The following is a 24480-nucleotide window of genomic DNA, read 5'->3' as shown; positions in this document are numbered from 1 at the left end:
AATATGGCCGGCATTTGATTGTAAGGAATTCTATGTTGGGTGAGCAGAAGGACTTGCTGTATGTTGTTATGATCATACCATGAGTCGTTAATTATGAAGCATACACCCCCACCCTTCCTCTTCCCAGAGAGGTGTTTATCTCTGTCGGCGCGATTCATGGAGAGACCCTTTGGCTGAACCGATTCCGACAACATATCCCAAGAGAGCCATGTTTCCGTGAAACAGAGAATGTTACAATCTTTGATCTCTCTCTGGAAGGCAACCCTTGCTCGAATTTCGTCTTCATTGTTGTCAAGACACTGGAAATTGGAGAGTAGTATACTCGGGAGTGGTGGGCGATGTGCACGTTTACGTAGCCTGACCAGGAGGCCGCTCCGTCTGCCCCTTCTGCGGCGCCGTTGTCTTGGTTCAGCTTCTGGGATAAGATCCGTTGTTCTGGATGGTGGTCCAAACAGACAATACGCTTCGGGAAAGTCGTATTCCTGGTCGTAATGTTGGTAAGTTGGTGTCGCTCTTATATCCAATAGTTCTTCCTGGCTGTATGTAATAAGACTTAAGATTTCCTGGGGTAAGAAATAATACATAAAAAAAAAATACTGCATACTTTCCCAAGGACTCGAAGCGAGGCAACCATCTCTGTCGTCACCATCAGAGGAACGAGGCCATCATGTTGGTCGCGTTCCTCTGCCCAGGCGTCACTGATACGTTTCAGATCTTAAAATGCCTGGATAGGTATTTTACATATCAGCTAACACATCATATGTTATATCAATCTGTATTGAAGGGAAACCAAATATTTTTGTAGACTTTTGCGCTTTCACCAATTTGGGCCGAAAACGGTTAATTACTAGGAGCGCCAAGTCTAGGTCCAAGAGGCTTCTAAATAGCTTCCACCCTTAAGCCATAAGACTCCTGAACATCTAATCAAAATGGCTACCCAGACTATTTGCATTTTACCCCCCCCCCCTTCTCCGCTGCTGCTACTCTCCATTATTATCTATGCATATCTCATTTTCAAATCATTACTGGGTAACAATTACTGTAAGTACCCAACTCTGATTGTTTTCAATAAAAATGGTCAAAAGGAAACAAATAGATTCTCAGCAAAGAGCATTTTCTCAATCAATACTTTTGCTAGGACTATCTGGTAGTGGTCTGAGTGGTTAGGGGAAAACTGAAACCTAGCTGTTATTGGCAGAGGTTTATTAACTCATTTACCACAGGCTATTACTCCAACCCACCAAAACAGGCATTTTGAGGCAGTATTTTCAAATATCTCTAATACTAAAAGGCCATTATCATGATTTTCACAATTTCAGCGATTTATTCCAACCTCGTAGTTTGAAAATATAAAAAAAATGTTTTGTCTGCACTGGGCCTCTAAAGAAGGTGCTAATTAGGCCTAATTCATCCTTTAATAGTGATTATGATTATTAGCCCATTCATTACCCCCGTACATCTTGCAGGTCACAAATTCATTTTATCAACAAATCTTGAAGACCTGTGTAAAAGCACACAGCGATTAGGACACTGGATAAATCCCGAAACACAATCCACATTCTCTCAATTCGGCTATTGGACAAAACTGCGCCTGTTCCATTTTGGAGGGCTGGTTGTTATTTGCTCATCATTATGGCTTTTAATGGCCAGGACTTCATATCATCTTAGTAAAACATTATTTTCAACTGAATATATTTTATGTTATGCAAAAAAGGTTAAAGATATCACATTTGTTAACGTTTAGAAAAACTATAGGAATTGCGCGCCCCTTCTTTAAAAAATATTGGTACGTTCTTTTCAATTGCGCTGCGAGCGTACATTGAGGCACGAGAAGAACGGGAAACCTGATCCGTATAACATGAAGTGGACCAATTTCGGTGGTAATTGATCGGATTATTCTACTTTAAGAAAAGGAAACACCACACTACGGCATAATTTCATTTTTTCCCCTTCGAAGAAGAGGAGGATGGTGGCCGGGTAGTTACAACTTCGGACACGCTGCTGTTCCTTGGCACGCGCACTGATCCAGTTGGTGAGGTGAGTGCTACTCGTAGCCCACTGGAGATGGAGAATGATAGGCTACATTGTTGTTATATTGTTGCACATCATAACCACCTGTATGGGATGTGAGAGGGATAGTTGTAGTCTGCAATGTCACACGTTTTTGGTAAATTGAAATCCAATAAAGGCTATGGAATAGTGCGTCAACAGCAAGCTTTATGCTTTTTACCTAGGAATCTGACGTAGGCCATTTCAGAGCTACAATATATTCAAATGTATTCTTTAATTCATTGTCAAGTATATGCGCAATAATATGACCGTTGGACACCTATAAGCAAGCCAGCTGTGGTATCGAACGTGGGCTTTCTTTGGCAATACAAACATGTAGAATGGAATGAATGAGAATGTGAAGGTAGGGTTAGGCCTTTCTTTAATGCTTCTTTATTACTTGACGACAGTGGCCTACTGATCTGTCACTTCTAGATGAGCACGCCTAGTGTTGCCTTGTGGGCTGATGAAGCAAAGCTTTCAGCTCTGTTCCAATGTGTAATTGCCCCAACACGTGGGCGGCCAAAGGGTACTATGGTACTGTGCCTAACTGATCATCATATTGCTCTATAATAACGGCAATTGTTGATATTCTCCAACAGAATTAGACATATTTCGACCAAGTTGGTAGTTTTCATAAATGCTTGTTCCCTCAGCCCTCTAAACTGGTTTTCATCTGCTTCTCCACGGTTCTCTGAAAAAACAATGTATAACATTTTGACATCTGTCTCCATGGAGGCGATGAGCAGTGATTTGTGCACTGGGGACCCATAATTATTACAATCTAGCCTGCCTCAGACCTGTCTTGTTTGTCTATCGTGTCAACCTTGGAGGCACAAATGTCAAGATAGAAAATGCAGGAAAAGTTAGCCTGGGGCACCATGATGGCTTATGTGAGCAGCTCAGCTGAATCTTTCAAGGCAAGCCAGATCAAAACTGTGATCTTATGAGGCCTGTATACAAGCCTGTCTGAAGCCATTGTCTTGAAATGAGATCAGATAGCAGTTTATTGAACTCTTCCTCTGCTGTGTGTGTCACAGGAGGCTGCTGAGGGGAGGATGACTTTTAATAATGACTGGAATGGAATGGTCAATACCATTCCATTTATTCCCTTCCAGCCTTTACAAAGAGCCCGTCCTCTCCAATTAAGGTACCACCAGCCGTGTGTGTGCTTCTCTGTCTATTTACATATCTGGTGTGCTTTCATCATCTCTTTTGTGATGGATAGAAGAAAGAACAGATCTAGGACTAGAAGGGACAATGACCCAGGAGACCAATATCACAGTGCCTGTGTAGTCTGCTGTCAGTTTGGTGTGTGGGTTAGTCGGACAATGACAGAGCTCCCATCTCCCCATGGTGCCACTGCTTTTCAGACACATATTCTCTCTTGTAGTACAGGAAGTGAAATAACTAACAGTGACACTCCTTTTAGTGTTTTTAGGCGTAGTCCTTTCAACAACCACTATTTCACACCTGGCAAACAGTTTGACTGCGTCCAGCTGGTCACCTGGAATAATATACATAGAATGAAAGATATGGACAGTAGGCTACATACTTTGTGAAATGATAGACTGGCTCTGGCTGGTTCTTTATCAGTGAAGTGGCTTATTTGACCTCTGACCAGTTACAGCACCACTCACTCCTCTCAGGACTCACTCCAGGCTCAAGTGACATTTCAGATGCAAGAAAAAAAGCATATTCTGTGTATCCCAGGGAATGGAATGGAACAGAGGCTGTTATTGTAATCAGCGAAACCACTTAACCTCATCCTTCCTCTTTCTCTCTCCCTCTTCTTCCTCCTCCTCCGTATCATCAGCCTTCTGCCCATCTGGCCCTCTTAAGACGTTTGGAGGTCTTCTTCCATTAAAATCCCAATGCAGCCATTTCTGGGTAACAATTTAGTACCTTACTGTAATAGATTTTCATTTAAAATGGGCAAAAATAGCTTTTTGGCAACTTTCCCAAGCAATAATAACTTTGCTAGGAAGGTCTGGGGGTGGTCTGAATGGGGAGGGGAAAACTGAAACTGGTCTATTAACCAGTTTACCGCATGGTGATGTCACCATGGAAATCCAAAACTCCTGCTAATGAAAACCTCCTGATTTTAAAATACAATCAGGAAATAACACTGATCAAATGTTTTGACACTTTTACAGTGTTAGTTTCATCAGCTGTTTTACAATATGACACAAAACAAAGGAGAAAAAGCTGAAATTTGACTGTACTAGATCTTTAACAGAGAGTGTTGAGTGTCCCTTATAAAAGAGACTGACTATGGGTTACTGCTGCTCCCTCTCACTCTGCCTAGGCCCTGGGTGGGTGGTCCTGTAGTGAGAGATAGAGAGAACCTTAGCTAACACTACCATTCTATACTCCATATTCTAACTGTTCTCATTGCGGTGGTGGTCGGCTGGTTTTATAAAAACAAGCTGATGTTTCCATCACTACGTGAGCCCCTGTGTAATGTGATGGAGGCCACATACACCACCACTACGTGAGCTCCTGTGTAATGTGATGGAGGCCACATACACCACCACTACGTGAGCTCCTGTGTAATGTGATGGAGGCCACATACACCACCACTACGTGAGCTCCTGTGTAATGTGATGGAGGCCACATACACCACCACTACGTGAGCTCCTGTGTAATGTGATGGAGGCCACATACACCACCACTACGTGAGCTCCTGTGTAATGTGATGGAGGCCACATACACCACCACTACGTGAGCTCCTGTGTAATGTGATGGAGGCCACATACACCACCACTACGTGAGCTCCTGTGTAATGTGATGGAGGCCACATACACCACCACTACGTGAGCTCCTGTGTAATGTGATGGAGGCCACATACACCACCACTACGTGAGCTCCTGTGTAATGTGATGGAGGCCACATACACCACCACTACGTGAGCTCCTGTGTAATGTGATGGAGGCCACATACACCACCACTACGTGAGCTCCTGTGTAATGTGATGGAGGCCACATACACCACCACTACGTGAGCTCCTGTGTAATGTGATGGTGGCCAGCCGGGAAGGTGCTTCATTGCCTTTTACTCGTGTGTGTGTGTGTGTGTGTGTGTGTGTGTGTGTGTGTGTGTGTGTGTGTGTGTGTGTGTGTGTGTGTGTGTGTGTGTGTGTGTGTGTGTGTGTGTGTGTGTGTGTGTGTGTGTGTGTGTGTGTGTGTGTGTGTGTGTGTGTGTAACGAGACGGAGAAAGCTGTAGCTCTTAGTACCATTCCATCAACATGATCCCACTACCTCATACTCCTCCTGTTGTCTGACATGAGGTGGTTATGAAGACCAATATGTTTATTCATTTAACCAGGTAGGCCAGTTGACAAGGTCTCATTTACAACTGCAACCTGGCCAAGATAAAGCAAAGCAGTGCGACATAAACAACAACACAGAGTTACACATAGACAAACGTACAGTGAATAACATCAAATAAATATAATAATCTATGTACAGTATGTGCAAGAGTAGGGAGGTAGGCAAATAAGTGGTGAAAATAATTACAATTTAGCATTAATACTGGAGTGATAGATGATGATGTGCAAGTAGAGATGCTGAGGTGCAAGATGGTAAGTAATAATATGGGGATGAGGTAGTCGAGTGTTCTATTTACAGATGGGCTGTGTACAGGTACAGTGATCGGTAAGCTGCTCTGACAGCTGATGCTTAAAGTTAGAGAGGGAGATAAGACTCCAGCTTCAGAGATTTTTGCAATTCGTTCCAGTCATTGGCAGCAGAGTGAATTCACTGCACTGTGGTGAACAGTTGCTGTAAGGAAGATGATCTGTAGGCCTATGAAGGGATAGACAGGCTTTGGGGTGTCCTTGTAACAAGATGACATGTTGTTTGTCAGTTGTCACTATGTAGTTCAAAACAGTGCAGTGAATTCACTTCACATTGATGTGAGGCTTCAGCCTTTGGTTTGGTTGCTAGACCTGTGTGTGTGTGTGTGTGTGTGTGTGTGTGTGTGTGTGTGTGTGTGTGTGTGTGTGTGTGTGAGAGAGCAGTGAAATAAATGCTAGTATTTTATTACTCCTCTGTATTGTATTGAGCAGGCCAGTGACCTAAGAATGGCAACCCAGTCAGTGATTGACTGAAGCTGAAGTTTGTTGACCTTTGCTGTGACCTATGGCAGGGTGGCGTTTCAGAAGGGATGTTTTCATTTTACCCGTTGGTAAATGTCAGTCAAGGTTCTCCAGGGGATGTCTGATTTCACCGAGAGTATAACACACACACAGTAATATATATATTACTCACTCACACACACAAGCACAGCAGACAAATAATTATCCTCTATTTGATAGGTACACTGTGGAGGACAGAGTGATTATAGTAAGGGAGGAGTCCTCTGACTCTCTGGAGAGAAGGATGAGTTGGCTGCTTTGCTCTTTGGGTTAGGCTGACCTTCATCCTCCAGTCAGTCCATCCGTTCGCTCCCCAGCACAAGCATGAGTGTGTGTGTGTTTTCATGCGTGTGTGTGGCACTCCCCAGCAGCCTCTGATGGGCACAGACAGCGGCTGCACAGACAGCGGCTGCACAGACAGCGGCTGCACAGACAGCGGCTGCACAGACAGCGGCTGCACAGACAGCGGCTGCACAGACAGCGGCTGCACAGACAGCGGCTGCACAGACAGCGGCTGCACAGACAGCGGCTGCACAGACAGCTGTCACTCAATAGGCTTCCACTGACAGCAGGCAGCACAAACACACACACATTACTCCCTATGTGGAATTCCAAATGAAGGGCCTCCAGTCTGACCTGTCTCTCTGAGGTTGCTCAATGTCAATCCCCCTGCTGCAGCCATCTCGTGTGTGTGTGTGTTTACAGTGTAGTTATCAAATCAAACATTATTTGCCACATGTGCCGAATACAGCAAGGGTAGACTTTAGGGAAGACTTTTAGGCAAGGGTAGACTTTACTGTCAAATGCTTACTTACAAGCCCTTAACAGCGACTGCTGTCTTGGTATGTTTGAACCGTTGTTGGTGATGTGGACACCAAGGAACTTTAAGCTCTCGACCCGCTCCACTACAGCCCCGTCGGTGTTAATGGGGGGCCTGTTCCGCCCATCTTTTCCTGTAGTCCACGAGCAGCTCCTTTGTCTTGCTCACTTTGAGGGAGAGGTTGATGTCCTTGCACCACACTGCCAGTTCTCTGACCTCCTTCCTATAGGCCGTCTCATCATTGTTGGTGATCAGGCCTACCACTGTTGTGTCGTCAGCAAACTTAATGATGGTTTTGGAGTCGTGTTTGGCCACACAGTTGTGGGTGAGCATGGAATACAGGAGGGGTTTAAGTACACACCCGTGAGGGGCCCCTGTGTTAAGGATCAGCGTGGCAGATGTGTTGTTGCCTACTCTTACCACTTGGGGGTGGCCTGTCAGGAAGTCCAGGATCCAGTTGCAGAGGGAGGTGTTTAGTCCCAGAGTTCTTAGCTTAGTGATGCGCTTCGTGGGCACTATGGTGTTGAACGCTGCTGTTTATCGATTACAGCTCAATCTCACAAAGGTGTTCCTCTTGTCCAGGTTTAGAAAGGGCAGTGTGGAGTGCGAATGAGATTGCGTCATCTGTTGGGGCAGTATGTGAATTGGAGTGGGTCTGGGAGGATGATGTTGATGTGAGCCATGACCAGCCTTTCAATGAACTTCATGGCTACCGACGTTAGTGCCACGGGGCGTTAATCATTTAGGCAGGTTACCTTCGCTTTATTTGGCACAGGGGACTATGGTGGTCTGCTTGAAACATGTAGGTATTACAGACTCGATCAGGGAGAGGTTGAAAATGTCAGTGATGACACTTGACAGTTGGTCCGCTCATGCTTTGAGTACACGTACTGGTAATCCGCCTGGACCAGCGGCTTTGTGAATGTTGACCTGTTTAAAGGTTTTGTTCACATCGGCTACCGAGAGCATTATCACACAGTCATCCAGCTGGTGCTCTCGTGCATGCTCTCGTGCATGCTTTTATTTAGATTTTTTTTATCTCACCTTTATTTAACCAGGTAGGCTAGTTGAGAACAAGTTCTCATTTACAACTGCGACCTGGCCAAGACAAAGCAAATCAGTGTGACAAAAAACAACACAGTTACACATGGGATAAACAATCGTACAGTCAATAACACAATAGAAAAATATGTATACAGTGTGTGCAAATGAAGTAAGGAGGTAAGGCAATAAATAGACCAATAGTGGAGAAGTAATTACAATTTAGAAAATTAAACTGGAGTGATATGTGCACATAGAAATACTAGTGTGCAAAAGAGCAGAAAAACATTTTGGGGTGAGGTAGGTAGTTGGTTGGATGGGCTATTTACAGATGGGCTGTGTACAGCTGCAGCAATCGGTAAGCTGCTCTGACAGCTGATGCTTAAACTTAGTGAGGGTGATATAAGTCTCCAACTTCATTAATTTTTGCAATTCGTTCCAGTCATTGGCAGCAGAGAACTGGAAGGAAGGCTGCCAAAATAGGTGTTGGCTTTGGGGATGACCAGTAAAGTATACCTGCTGGAGCGCGTGCTACGGGTGTTGCTATGGTGACCAGTGAGCTGAGATAAGGCGGAGCTTTACCTAGCGAAGACTTATAGATGACCTGGAGCCAGTGGGTTTGGCAACGAATATGTAGCGAGGACCGGCCAACGAGAGCACACAGGTTGCAGTGGTGGGTGGTATATGGGGCTTTGGTGACCAAACGGATGGCACTGTGATAGACTGCATCCAATTTGCTGAGTAGAGTGTTTGAGGCTATTTTGTCAAGGATCAGTAGGATAGTCCGTTTTTATGAGGGTACGTTTGGCAGCATGAGTGAAGGAGGCTTTGTTGTGAAATAGGAAGCCAATTCTAGATTTAATTTTGGATGGGAGATGCTTAATGTGAGTCTGGAAGGAGAGTTTCCGGTCATGCTTCAGTGTTGCTTGCCTCGAAGCGAGCATAAAAGGCATTTAGCTCATCTGGTAGGCACTGGGCAGCTCGCGTCTGGGTTTCCCTTTGTAGTCTAATGGTTTTCTAGCCATGCCACATCCGACAAGCGTCAGAGCCGGTGTAGTAGGATTCAATCTTAATACTGTATTGACACTTTGCTTGTTTGATGATTCATCTGGGTGCATAGCGGGAATTCTTATAAGCGTCCAGATTAGACTCCCGCTCCTTGAAAGTGGCAGCTCTAGCCTTTGGCTCAATGCGGATGTTGCTTGTAATCCATGGCTTCTGGTTGGGATATGTACTAGAGGTCGACCGATTAATCGGAATGGCCAATTTAATTAGGGTCGATTTTCAAGTTGTCATAACAATCGGAAATCTATTTTTGGGCGCCGATTTCTGAAAATAAGTTTTTTTATTTTTATATATAACTAGGCAAGTCAGTTAAGAACACATTCTTATTTTCAAAGACTGCCTAGGAACTGTGGGTTAACTGCCTTGTTCAGGGGCAGAACGACAGATTTTCACATTGTCAGCTCAGGGGTTCCAATCTTGCAACCGCACAGTTAACTAGTCCAACGCTCTAACCATTGCACTCCATGAGTAGCCTGCCTGTTACGCGAATGCAGTAGAAGCCAAGGTAAATTGCAAGCTAGCATTAAACTTATCTTGTAAAAAACAATCAATCATAATCACTAGTTATAACTACTAATCCAGTTTAGCAGGCAATATTAATCAGGTGAAATTGTGTCATTTCTCTTGCGTTCATTGCACGCAGAGTTAGGGTATATGCAACAGTTTGGGCTGCCTGGCTCATTGCGAACAATATAGTCAATGTAATAGTCTGTAAGAGGGTGAGTGGGGTGATATTGGTGTGTGTCTACAGTCTACTTGTACTGTCAGGATGAGAGAAGAGGTGTGTGTGTTCTGCTCTTTTGTCTCTGTGCCACTGTCCCTCTTCCAGCCAAGCGCTGTTGTCAGACATTGCCTGCGGGCCATGTCTCTCTCTGTGCGTGTGTGTGGCCCTGTCCAGCAAGAGAGAGAAGCACGTGCAGGCCAGATAGAGGAGAAGAGATGTGACCCACGGCACAGCGCTGTTTACATGTCTGTTTAGACTAGGGACGGGGGAATGTGGCGAGAGGGGACAGCCTTGTCTTGTACACACTCTTGCAAGAGGCGGTGGGCTAAAATATTGATGTGTGATGGTTGGTTGTTGCTATTGGCACAGGCTGTTGTCACATGTTGGGGACTTCGACTCTCCAAGTCTCCTCTTCTCTCTGTCATCTCTTCTCAAGTCTCAGATTCAGCTCATTGTCGTTGTTGACCCCCTTTTGACTGGGGTTCTCAGGGTGGCATTTTCCTCTCACAATCATACACGCTATGAGTAAATGCACCAGAATGTTTTCAATAAACGGCGAGTTGATACTGCAGCTCGCAATTGCATTAAGTGTAATATGAGTTTTGTCTCTGTCATCTCCACTAACCGTTAGTGCAATAGTTTAACTATCTCATTAGGCTTGAGCCATGTCAACCTTTGCCACATCGTTGATCAAATCGGTCAACGAAACGCAGCTAAAGTATTTGAAAGAAAACAAATAGTATAAGCCCCATGTTATGGAGCGGGGCCAGACTGGCTCATAACCCTCTGGAAATATGCTAATGAGTCTGAATGACCATGGATGCAGCGCTGTGATTGACCCTCTGGAAAGGAGCACAATGGATTGCTTGTTTGGTGATCACGAGGGCACTCTGCTCCCACACACACACACACATACACACGCGCACACTTTCTGCTTCATTTGTCATGTTTTTGACAGTTTGTTTTTATGGGTTAGAACACACTTTGAACCCCAGAGTTAATCATTGTTAATCATTGTTAACTTCTGACGTCTCTAAGAAGAAACACTTTATGGTTTCATGATAAGGGCCTCTTAAACCTGATCACCAGTGTTCACAAGGAAGGAAATATAATGCTACATGGGATGATTTACAGATAACAACCAAGATATGGCATCTGGTCTGTCCCAGGCGAAAAAAATACGTCTTTATCTAGTTATCTGATGTCTTTTCAACCAGGACTAGGTTACAACCTGACAATTAACTAGTTATGACATTTTATCACCAATTCTGCCTTCTGGATATTGTGGGATAAAGAACAGGATTGGCAGATTGATTCTCTCGCTCCAAACAACTTGTTCTTAAAGTGGACACTTCAGTGTAGCACCTTTTTCTGAGGGCACACTTGTTAAACGTGTAGCTAGAGGTGGCTCATCTAGGTGGGTGGTAGCCTGAGGCACAACCAGGTAGCTAGAAGAACAGTCACATTCAGCCTTTAAGATCTCCTGTGAGAGAGAGCCACCAAATACAAGTCTCCTCTGATTAGTCTTCGTTTGAGAACTTAGCTTGTGAAACATGAGAGAGGCGAGATGCTGTGTAAACGTTCTGGGGATCAGTGGCGAGCGAGAGGTCTACTGGGACGTGTGAGTCTGGGGGCGTGTGATCGAGCTGTCTCACTGGATCGGTCTACCTCTCTTGCCATCTTCTCTTCCTCTACTCTCCTCCTCATGGCTTTCTCTCTTCCTTTCCTCTCTTTCTCTCTGTGAAGGCACTGAAAGATGCAATATTGATTGGGCTTCACCCAACCGACTGTAAAAATAATGACCCATGAATCCCTTGAAACAAAGGACAACCAGTCAGTGTAAACAGAATGTCAAGAATATCGCTCTCATTATCACTCTTTCATTGTCTCTCCCTCCTTTTGCGCTCCTTCACTTGCTCACTCTCACCCCCCTCCCTATTTCTGCAGGGTTTCACTTTCCATCCTATGGAGAGGCTGATTGCAATGCTGCTGTTACCATGGCAGCCAGTGGAACACATTAAGCATTATAATAACACACAGAGTGGCGAAAGGGAAGAAAATAATCAAGAGCATGAGGAGGAAACTATAAATAGAGAGAGCAGTAATCCCTAGCATGATTTATTAAACCGTAACTTCAGATGGCTGTGTTGGCTTTGCAACACATAATTTCCCTTGCAGCTAGTACAGTATACACACTGTCCCTTCCCAGAGTCCCCTATCAAGTCAGTCAGTTTTAACAACGAGGGCTGATTCCAGTAATGTAGGATAGCTGCTATGGTGTTTGTGACCTCATTCAGCTATCCTGAGCTCCACTCTCATATTTAAGGATGAATAATGACACACGCCCAGTCATCTAGGGACAGTCAGACTGAGATGTGGCCCACGGGTGACTTTGTATTTTTTGTTGTTTATTACTGGATCAGAAATGTATGAAATCCAAAGCTCTGACAAAGCCGTTCATTTCAGATTCTATTTTGTGTCTCAAAATGACTTATGGCAGTGTTTCAATGAATGGTGTCAAGCTCAGGAGATCCAATGATAAATCATAAAAGATCGATCTCTGGGTTATTAACCAGATTTTTATAAATATAAATGGAACATGCAACAATTTCAAAAATGTTATGCGTTACAGTTCATATAAGGAAATCAGTCATTTGAAATAAATTAGGCCCGACTCTATGGATTTCACATGACTGGGCAGGGGTGCAGCCATGGGTGGGTTTTGTGTGTTCATATGTTCTCCTTTACAACTGCAACAGAAAGAGGAACTTGTTCTCAACTGGCCTACCCGGTTAAATAAATTGTGTTGTTTGTAACTTATTTTTGTACTTATTTTGTACATAATGTTGCCGCTACCGTCTCTTATAACCGAAAATAACTTCTAGACATCAGGACTCCGATTACTCACCAAAGACTAGCAGAATCCTTTTTTTCCTTTCACGACTCTGACGAGCCCGACGCGAAGGATATACTGCTTCCTCGGGAACAAGCCCCTATCCCGTGTTCTGCGCAGAGAAAGAGGAGCCGAAGGGCGGGCTGCCTTCTGAGAATTAGTGAGCGAGTGATGGAATAAACAGACTTCCATCCATTCTGCTAGCAAACGTGCAATCTTTGGAGAATAAAATCGGGAGAGTGAAGCGGAAGATTAAACTACCAACGGGCCATTAAACTGGAACATCTTATGCTTCACGAAGTCGTGGCTGAACGACGACAATATCAACATACATACAGGTGGCTGGTTATACGATGTACCGGCAGGATAGAACAGCGGCGTCTGGTAAGATAAGAGGTGGCGGACGATGTATTTTTGTAAACAAGAGCTAGTGCACAATATCTCAGGAAGTCTCGAGCTATTACTCGCCTGAGGTAGAGTATCATGATAAGCTGTAGACCACACTAGCTGTTTACATACCACCACTGTCAGAGTCTGGAATTATTTGAATGAGCTGTATTCCGCCAAAAGAAAACGCCCACCCAGAGGCGGCGCTCCTAGTAGCTGGGGACTTACATCTGTTTTACTAAATTTCTCTCAGTATGTCAAATGTGCAACCAGAGGGAAAACCACTCTGGACCACATACTCCACACACAGAGATGCATACAAAGCTCTCCATCGCCCTCCATTTAGCAAATCTGACCATAATTCCATCCTCCTGATTCCTGCTTACAAGCAAAAATTAAAGTAGGAAGCACCAGTGACTAGATCAATAAAGTGGTCAGATGAGGTAGATGATAAGCTCCAGGACTGTTTTGCTAGTACAGACTGGAATATGTTCCAGGATTCCTCCGATGACATTGAGGAGTACACCCCATCAGTCATTGGCTTCATCAATAAATGCATCGATGACGTCGTCCCCACAGTGACGTACATATATACCCCAACCAGAAGCCATGGATTACAGGCAACATTCGCACTGAGCTAAAGGGTAGAGCTGCCGCTTTCAAGGAGCGGGACTAACCCAGAAGCTTAAGAAATCCTGCGACAAACCATCAAACAGGCAACGCGTCAATACAGGACTAAGATCGGATTGTACTACACCGGCTCTGGCATTCGTCGGATGTGGCAGGGCTTGCAAACTATTAGACTACAAAGCGAAGCACAGCCAAGAGCTGCCCGGTGACACAAGCATAACAGACGAGCTAAACTACTTCTATGCTCGTTTTTTCTAGGCAAATAACACTGAAAAATGCATGAGAGCACCAGCTGGTCCAAAAGACCGATCATGCTCTCCGCAGCCGATGTGAGTAAAACCTTTTAAACGGGTCAACATTTACAGGGCAAGACGGATTACAAGGACGTGAACTGCAAGCATGCACTGACCAACTGGCAAGTGTCTTCACTGACATTTTCAACCTCTCACTGTCTGAGTCTGTAATACCAACATGTTTTAAGCAGACCATCGTAGTGCCTGTGCCCAAGAACACTAAGGTAACCTGCCTAAATGTCAACTGACCCGTAGCACTCACGTCTATAGCCATGAAGTGCTTTGAAAGGCTGGTCATGGCTCACATCAACACCATCATCCCAGACCCACCCTAGACCCACTCCAATTTGAATATTTCACCAACATATCCACAGATGACTCCACACTGCCTTTTTCTACCTGGACAAAAGGAACACCTATGTGAGAATGCTATTCATTGACTACAGCTCAGCATTCAACAACAGTGTCTTTTAAAGCTCATCAATAAGCTAAGGACCCTGGGACTAAACACCTCCCTCTACAACTGGATCCTGGACTTCCTGACGGGCCACCCCCAGGTGGTAAGGGTAGGTGGCAACACGTTTGCCATGCTGATCCTCAACACAGGGGCCCCTCAGGGGTGCGTGCTCAGTCCCCTCCTGTACTCCTTGTTCACTCATGAATGCACGGCCAGGCACAACACCAACACCATCATTACATTTGCTGATGACACAACAGTGGTAGGCCTGATCACCGACAAAGACGAGACCGCCTATAGGTCAGAGACCTGGCCGTGTGGTACCAGGATGACAACCGCTCCCTCAATGTGATCAAGACAAAGGAGATGATTGTGGACTACAAGAAAAACAGGATGAGCACACCCCCATTCTCATCGATGGGGCTGTAGTGGAGCAGGTTGAGAGCTTCAAGTTCCTTGGTGTCCACATCACCAACAAACTAACATGGTTCAAGCACACCAAGACCGTTGTGAAGCGGGAACGACAAAACCTATTCTCCCTCAGAAGACTGAAAATATTTGGCATGGGTCCTCATCCTCAAACGGTTCTACAGCTGCACCATCGGGAGCATCCTGACTGGTTGATTCACTGCCTGATATGGCAAATGCTCGGCCTCCGACTCCAAGGTACTACAGAAGGTAGTGCGTACGGCCCAATACATCACTGGGGCCAAGCTTTCTTCCATCCAGGACCTCTATACCAGGCGGTGTCAGAGGAAGGCCCTAAAAATGGTCAGACTCAAGCCACCCCAGTCATAGACTGTTCTCTCTGCTACCGCACGACAAGCAGTACCGGAGTGCCAAGTCTAGGTCCAAGAGGCTTCTAAACAGCTTCTACCCCCAAGCTATAAGACTCCTGAACATCTAGTCAAATGGCTACCCAGACTATTTTCATTGCCCCCCTCTCCCCCTATTTACACCACTGCTAGTCTCTATTGTCATATATGCATAGTCACTTTAACACTACCTGCATGTACAGTTGAAGTCGTAAGTTTACCTACACCTTAGCCAACTACATTTTAAACTCAGTTTTTAACAATTCCTAATGTTTAATCCTAGTAAATTGCCCTGTTTTAGGTCAGCTAGGATCACCACTTTATTTTAAGAATGTGAAATGTCAGAATAATAGTAGTGATTTATTTTTTTCATCACATTCCCAGTGGGTCAGAAGTTTACATACACTCACTTAGTATTTGGTAGCATTGCCTTAAACAATTTAAACTTGGGTCAAATGTTTCGTGTAGCCTTCCACAAGCTTCCCACAATAAGTTGGGTGAATTTTGGCCCATTCCTCCTGACAGAGCTGGTGTAACTGAGTCAGGTTTGTAGGCCTCCTTGCTCGCACACGCTTTTTCAGTTCTGCCCACAAATTCTCTATGCGATTGAGGTCAGGGCCACTCCAATACCTTGACTTTGTTGTCGTTAAGCCATTTTTCCACAACTTTGGAAGTATGCTTGGGGTCATTGTCCATTTGGAAGACCCATTTGCGTCCAAGCTTTAACTTCCTGACTGATGTCTTGATGTTTTTTAAATATATCCACATAATTATCTTTCCTCTTGATGCCATCTATTTTGTGAAGTGCACCAATCCCTCCTGCAGCAAAGCACCCCCACAACATTATGCTGTGCTTCAACCGTGCTTCACGGTTGTTATTGTGTTCTTCGGCTTGCAAGCCTCCCCCTTTTTCCTCCAAACATAAAGATGGTCATTATGGCCAAACAGTTATATTTTTGTTTCATCAGACCAGAGGACATTTCTCCAAAAAGTACGATCTTTGCCCCAAAGTCCAGTTGCAAACCGTAGTCTGGCTTTTTTTATGCCGGTTTTGGAGCAGTGGCTTCTTTCCTGCTGAGCGGCCTTTCATGTTATGTTGATATAGGACTTGTTTTACTGTGGATATAGATACTTTTGTATCAGTTTCCTCCAGCATCTTCACAAGGTCCTTTGCTGTTGTTCTGGGATTGATTTGCACTTTTCGCACCAAAGTACGTTGATCTGTAGGAGACAGAACGCGTCTCCTTCCTGAGCAGTATGACGGCTACGTGGTCCCATGGTGTTTATACTTGCGTACTATTGTTTGTACCGATGAACGTGGTACCTTCAGGCATTTGTAAATTGCTCCCAAGGATGAACCAGACTTGTGGAGGTCTACAATCATTTTTCTGAGGTCTTGGCTGATTCCTTTTGATCTTCCCATGATGTCAAGCAAAGAGGCACGGAGTTTAAAGGTAGGCCTTGAAATACATCCACAGGTACACCTCCAATAGGCTAATTGAAATAATTTTCTGGAATTTCCCAAGCTGTTTAAAGGCACAGTCAACTTAGTGTATGAACTTCTGACCCACTGGAATTGTGACACAGCGAAATAATCTGTCTGGAAACAATTGTTGGAAAGATGACTTGTGTCATGCACAAAGTAGATGTCCTAATCGACTTGCCAAAACTGTAGTTTGTTAACAAGAAATTTGTGGAGTGGTTGAAAAACGAGGTTTAATGACACCATCCTAAGTGTATGTAAACTTCTGACTTCAACTGTACTTACTTCCTCAACTAACCGGTGCCCGGTTAGACATGCAGTTAGTTAAAGGCCCTGTGAGTAATTGGCACCATTTATTATCACTTACTTTTAAATGTAGTGTATCCAGGTTTTTGGATCGACATTAAGGAAGGGACGTGAGCCCCACTAACTCCATGTCAGAAGCCTATTGAGCTCTCTATGCTTAGCAGCGTTGTAACAACCCTTGCCCTCTGACGATTTGAATGAAGAGGTCTTTTATCAAATCTAATTTTATTAGTCACATACACATTTAGCAGTTGTTATTGCGGGTTTAGCAAAATGCTTGTATATTACCTGGCTTTTGTATTGTCTTCTACACAGTACACACCACAGATATTGTCTGACGAAACAATCCTATTTATTATATAGGTCACCATTTCTATACAAAATGATCCCTCCCAAACACAAGACCTAGTGGGGTCATTATTCTAAGCCTCAACTGTAGATGCTGTGCATTATTCAGGTTTGGTTCAGAAGTGTTCCATTTGCTAGACAAGTGTTTTTTTTTTTTTTTTTTTTATAAAAAAAAAAAAAAAAAAAAAAAAAAGTATACAGCGACGTATAGATCAAAACATAATATATTCCTTTTCAACTGTCGTTGATTGCTGTGGATTGTGGTATTACACACATCTGAAGCAGCCAGCACTGGATAACACAAACATCTCCTGGATAACAGTAGACCTGTTTCCTGTCTGTCAGCCAGCCAACCCTGGATAACACATTCTGTACTTTTCTGGAGACCATCAGACATGTTTGGAGTGCGTCTGTTTGTCAGCCTTCCCCATTGCATGATGGTCCTGCTTGGCTCTGATTAGTCCTGTTGTCTCCTGCCTGCTTGTAATGTGTCTTATGATTTCAACAGGCAGACCGTGACAGGCCTCTCCTGTAATGTATGTAGCCATGAAGGCAGCTGTAGACCTGCCCATGCTAATTGCAGCTTGTCTTCTCTGCTTCTGGAGGCTGGAAGGGCCACACAAAGAGCAGCTCTGACATGTGAAGGCCTGAGCTGGGAAGAGGAAGAAACTGTCCTCCTGCCTTCCTAGACGCCTACACACACACTTAACGGTCTGGAGACAAGAGGGCAGAGCTTAGCACACACACAGCCACACATTCATATCCACTCCCTAAGGTCTCTGTAGGGGGTGCCAATTGAAAAGCCTGGGAATGTGATGTGCTATCGTACCCTACTGAAGTGCCTGGGGTGAGTCAAGTATCCTATTGAATGTAAAGCAATTTCAGTTGGAGAAAAATGCCAATTAGAAATGTATTATCGTTTTTCTGGCCTATTTTCACTATGAAATAGGCCAGGGTCAAAACAGAGAAATGGAGACTGGAGGGACAGATTCTATATGAGATTGTGGAGAGAGACAAGGACAGGATGAGTGGGAGTGATTTACAAGTGGATGAGCAGAGAGAGAGAGAAAGGGAGAGCGATAACAACTGTTGACAAAGGGCCATCGTGTGCATGCACACATCTCCTTACCCATGTCAGAACACCCAACTGCTGTGTCATTATGTTGACATGGTATGAGGACTTACCAATCCTCCCACCTTATGCCAGTGTTTACCCGACACCAGTCAACATGTGACCGGCAAGGAGCTGTGTTTGTGTGTGTGATTGCATGAAAGGGCAGTGTGACACCAGGACACAGTGATTATGATGACGTCATATTGAAACTAGGCCACGACAAACCAGTGATGGATAGGCGGAGGAACCATTAGGCTCACGCTAGTGCTCAGGACTAACAGATTGCCAACCTGTGGCCTCTGTCCTTTAATGTGTGTGTGTGGCACCTCAATATGGTTGTGGAGACAGGGATTGTACTGAAGAAGACTGGGTTATTTCAAGAGAACTGAATACTGGGAAAGAGAAGAGGGAATGGTTAATTTGCTTGCCAGAGGTGGTTTTTCACCCGTTGCCATAGAAACAGCAGCTCAATGTGTGAGTGTATTTGTGTATAAATGCATGTGCACATTGTGCAGGTTTTTTTCTTCCTATCGCTGTGTGTCAGGGTTGGGCTCAATTCAGAACTGAATTCTTTACTTTTTTCTAATTTCATTTTGAAGTAGTAAACAGGATACAGAATTGCAAATCTCATTTAAGGGAAATTTAATTCCGTGAAATTCAATTAAACTTATTTCTATATTAGGTGTCTATACAAACAGTTTATTAGGTACACCCATCTAGTACCAGGTCTGAACCCCCCCCCTTGCCTCCAAAGCAGCTTGAATTCTTCAGAGTATGGGAAGGTTGATCAATTGGTATCAAGGGACCTAATGTGTTCCAGGAAAACATCCCCACACCATTAACTCCACCAACCTGTACTATTGACACCATTTAGAATTAGGCCATGGACTCATGCTGCTTACGCCAAATTCTGACTCTGCCATCAGCATGACGCAACAGGAACTGGAATTCATCGGACCAGGATGTCTTTCCACTGTCCAGTGTTGCTGATTGCATGCCCACTGGGAGTCACTTCTTCTTGTTTTTAGCTGAATGGAACCAGGTGTGGGCAGAACAACAGACTTTTACCTTGCAGCTCGGAGATTCAATCTTGCAACCTTATGGTTACTAGTCCAACACTCTAACCACTAGGCTACCTGCCGACCCGTATATATTGTGTATATATTACATGTACATGCATAAGCAATAGATTTTCAGGACAAACTCTCTTAAAATTTAATGATCATGGAAAACAAAACCTGAATACAAATATTCAAAGTTATTATATTTCATTAATTACCTAGATTTTGTTGAATGGGGGAATACTACATTTCCCAGAATGCATTAGTTTAACTCAAGTTGACCCTGAGGCCTTCAGAAATAGCCTAAACAAATTAAATGGTTGAAAATATAATTGTATATTCTAAGCACTAAAGTTAAAAGAGTATATTAACATAGTTTCCAGAGAAAAGGGATATATTCTTTGGTATCTGGAAGTGTCACCTGTCAGATTCAATTAAACTTATGTTCTATGACTGAGTGTAACTAACTTATTTGAATTGCACAGAATTAAATTCTTCCTGACACTTGAATTCAAATTCTACGTCCTGTGGTGTGACCAATTTAGAATTTCGACTCATGAGTTGAGTGGAAGTCAATTCTGAATTGAGCCCAACCCTGGTGTTTAGCTGTGTGCACCCCCGCAATCGTGTGAGACCGGGGATGTAATTCTGCCTGTCACTTATGTAGCTTAGAGAATGGAAAACAGACTCCCCAACTACAGCGGTCACCATGAGAGCAGGAAGGCAGCCAGCCAGCCAGTATGTACAAGGAGGAGAAAGCTATTGTTCCCAGCCATGTCCCAGATGAAACTGACAAACGGATGACGTCCATCTGAGCTGCATGTCTGATTAAAACAGCTCTGTGCTAGCTGAGGTGGAACATTAGAAGATAATGTCCTAATGTCCTATTAGATGTGTTACCTGTTTTTTTGGGGGGGAGGGACAAAAATTGAAATGCTTTAATGGTGCAAAAAAACAAGTGAGAAATCTGAGGTCTTTGCAATATTACAAGGACTCCCTCCTGTGGACAAAAACAGCACTAGAAAATAGTTCATCCTGAAAAATAGATATTTTTGGTGTGACTATTTCTTTACCCTCTGTCTCTCTCTCTCCCTTCATTCCCCCTCTCCCAGGCAGCAGTAGCAGGGTTCTGATCCTGAGGAGATGACGGAGGTGGTAGAGCCCAAGCTGGACTTTGCATCCTCTGGTCGCTCGGGGAGAAGGAATGCCCTACCTGACATCCTGGGTTCACCGGCTGGGGTCAACCCAACTGACCTGCAACTCAAATTGTCCGAGCTCCACCTCACAGGTGGGTTAGCTTAACCTGTATTTTTTTGTGTTCTGTGTCTAATTTAGTAGATGTAGACCTAAAACAAAATTAGTTGCCCAGGGTTCCAGGTTTTGTTCACAAAATAGGATTTTAACCCCATGGGTCTTTCCTGGTGGAAAATGCTAACTAACTGCAGTCCTGTTGGTTTGTCTCTCTGTCTAGATGGTCTGGGAGAAGCCCAGTCTCCCACGGCAGAGGAGGCCCCACTCCCTACAGAGAGCTCTGAGAGGAATGAGGGATCATAAGGCTGTCTGGGGGGAGGCCCCAAACTAGCCCCAATGTTTACCTCCAGGGAAGCTGATGAGAACTGGAGAAGAGGGATGAATGGGTAGAACGATACAGAAGGACCGATGAAGGAGAATGATGGGCCTGTTTTGAACAGCAGCTGAGCTGCAGAGAGAAGGATGATGATAGAGACCATTCCCTGTCCATCCTATCACCCAATCTGAAAAGACTCTTAAGAAAGCGTTGGTGTGTGTGGGTGGAAAGATCACCTCTACTCCAACACACTGCCATGAGAAACAATGGATGTATGCTGATTATATGATGTTGTACACTACAATCAATCAATTCAATCAAGACTCAAAACATTCAGCAACGGAGAAGTCACAAGTGAAAAAAATAAAAAATGTACAATATCTTACTGGTGTCTGTTAATTGGCCACTGATTCAACACAGCCAATCATGTGGGACGATGGGCGGATCCTAGTGGCCAATAGTGGTTCAGAGCTTTCTGATTGATCTGGAAGGGAAAGTAATGATGTATTATAATGTACTGGATGTGTATGAAGAATGAGGTGAGAGTGAGTTAACTGTATAACAAGAGGCAGCTGGCTTCCTCTTTCGGTGTCACACAGACATTGATGTAATCATGAATTCACATCTGAGACTTTAATACAGAGGGCAGTGTATGTAGTGCATGTATGGGTTTTTAAACGTTGTTCAAATGGTTTTAATGACAACCAATGGGGCTAAAGCTAATGGATCGAGATGATTGCTGTGATTGTGACCAGAAGTGTTGATGTGTTTATTTGCAAAGGTTAGCTAGATGCTAAAGCTAACATTATGAGTAGCCTGACAATCCAATCCCTTATCTTTTAGAACATTCCTGAAATGAACCTAAAATGGTTTCTCACTGCCAACCATGTACTGTTGAAGCAGTCTGACGCTGTTGGTGCATTTCCATACAGGATTTACCTCAATGTAGGCTCAGACTTTTCTGTTTCCATCTACGCGGCCACCCGTGTCTCACTGGGCCCTGGTTCCGGCGTACCAGGTCTCACTTGTGGCCAACCCAGGCCGCTGGTACTTTTCAGCTGGCAATTGCATAACAAACTGAACTTTTAACACCTTCTCACAAAGCAACTGTTTTGATTATGCTGAAGCTGTAGATTCTGCTCTTCACTGTCAGCCCTAGCTATGGAAACCATTTCTCCTACTATAACATAAGGGTGTGTACACTAGTGTAAAGCTGGTGTAACAGTTTCACAACGGCATGTGAAAACTGCTGCTGTGTTCCTCTCAGCTCAAGGCTGTCTTTCATTAAAAGGATTTATATTTTTCCAGACTTCTCAGAAAATGTGCCTGGTAGCAGTTTACACAAGAAACCTGCTTTGCTGTGTTCTATGGGTGCGTTCATAAATTCACTCTGGTTATCTACTCCGATTTCAGAGCACTTTCGTCTGAGGGTGCCAGAGCGCAGAATAACTCATTTATGAACGCTCAACACCCGTTGAATATGGCCGGTGTCAGTAAACGTCGGCAAAAAAAAGTGTTGCCAGCAACATAGTTCCAGTCACCAACACTCTGGATGACATGAAAACTGCCTAACCAGCTCTGACTCCTTTACTCACCCTAGCAGAGTGAGGTGTTCTCTCATTTTAGTCTGGAAGTAGCTAGTCAACGTTCGCCAGTTAGCTTGGGTGCTTGACTGCCGTTGTAAGGTCATAATGCTCTGATCAACCCTACTTCTTTGAATTTAGGAACGGACAATCTGACTATTGAATTTAGGAACGCCCAGAGTACACTCTAGATTGAATTTACCAACACCCCCTATATCTCTGAAGTACTTTTGAACAGTATTTGGGCTATTGACCCGTAGAAGACATGTCTACCAGGTCTTTGATGATAAACTGTATAGAAAAATGTCACATTTATCACAACAGTACATATGTTAATGATGTACCGGCTCAAAGAGGAATACCACCCACACTCACAGCAAGGCCTTGGTGATGGAAGGCTTGTGCACTTGCAGTGTGGTCAGCATATGCCTGTTGTCTGGGCATGGGAGCAAGCACCAAGCAACACCACCAAAGTGTTGCATCATGTATGGAGATGGCAGCATGCCTTCTGCCTCCTGCTGCTCCACTCAGCCACAGACGGACAGCCCGGGAATTCACACAGGCCCATTTTTTAACCCCCCCCTGGAGGCCAGCACACCGGCCCGCTTTTTTTCTTGAAGCCCCTAGTATTATCTAAGTAATGGTAATTCTGCACAAAAACAACAATTTCGACTGGCCCATCTGGCATTTGCCCGAACTGCCCTGTGGCCAGTCCGTGCCTGCACCTAGCAGCCTGTCTGAGAGAACTTGTATCTGTTCTATTTCACTCGTCAACACATTAATAGAGCTGTGAGAAGGGAGATATGCATGATCACGATAGACTAATGATATGAACACTCAGGACCAGATGCACGGTGAACAGAAGGATAGCCCTATACAGTACTTAGTAATTAATGCCAATATATACTGTTTAACATTACAGGATGCCAGTTATTACACTGTTGTATATATTGTGATATTACATGAGGAAGAGTCTATTCACTATACATACATACATGTGTTCATATAGTGAATATACATTCACGATACGATACAAGAGAATGAACATTCTGTATTATCAATCGTCTTTTTATTAAATGTTTGGGCTGTGTGTATCTTTGTATGGTTTTGTCCGAAGTGCAGGCAACTGATGCTCTTGTTTGTGATGTACTTATTACTGGAGTCGTTCGTGTAATAACTCAAGGTAAATGCTCATTCTATGGGGAGGAAAAATCAGAGGTGTGTCTCGTAGTGTACCCTGTTCTCAGTTGTGGTATGTGCAGTATATTGTATTTAGCATAATTCCACATGTCGATTCTTTCAGGTGGGTAGGCAACATGCTATAATAAATCCACAAAGATTCACAAAGGTAATTGGTGTTTGCTGTTTTTCTTCTAAGCTTCAACTTCCGTCTTGGAATACCTCAGTCCTGCTGCGAACCCAGGAGTAACATTATGTTTTGCATATTGTAAAGTACACTACATGACCAAAAGTATGTGGACACCTGCTCTTCGAAAAACAAATTCCAAAATCATGGGCATTAATATGGAGTTGGTCCCCTAGTATGATGTAGGGTTAAGATTTCCCTTCACTGGAACTAAGGAGCCTAGCCCGAACCATGAAAAAGAGCACCAGACCATTATTCTTCCTCGTCCAAACCCAGATTCGTCCATTGGACTGCCAGATGGTGAAGCGTGATCCATAACTCCAGAGAACGCGTTTCCAC

The 24480-nt window shown here is 44.1% G+C and overlaps 1 long non-coding RNA gene across 1 annotated transcript; it reads left to right on the top strand.

Moving 5' to 3' along the window:
- The first annotated feature begins 1636 nt into the window (after positions 1-1636).
- LOC118371162 (uncharacterized) lies at positions 1637-24126 on the top strand. Its single transcript, XR_004822941.2, has 3 exons — positions 1637-2037; positions 20738-20913; positions 21097-24126. It is a non-coding gene; the product is annotated as an uncharacterized LOC118371162 (long non-coding RNA).
- Positions 24127-24480: the final 354 nt, after the last annotated feature.

This window comes from Oncorhynchus keta, chromosome 19 (assembly GCF_023373465.1).
Source record: "Oncorhynchus keta strain PuntledgeMale-10-30-2019 chromosome 19, Oket_V2, whole genome shotgun sequence".
Lineage (NCBI taxonomy): Eukaryota > Metazoa > Chordata > Actinopteri > Salmoniformes > Salmonidae > Oncorhynchus > Oncorhynchus keta.
The sequence above is the reverse complement of the archived record's forward strand: the minus strand, read 5'-3'. Positions and strand labels throughout refer to the sequence as shown.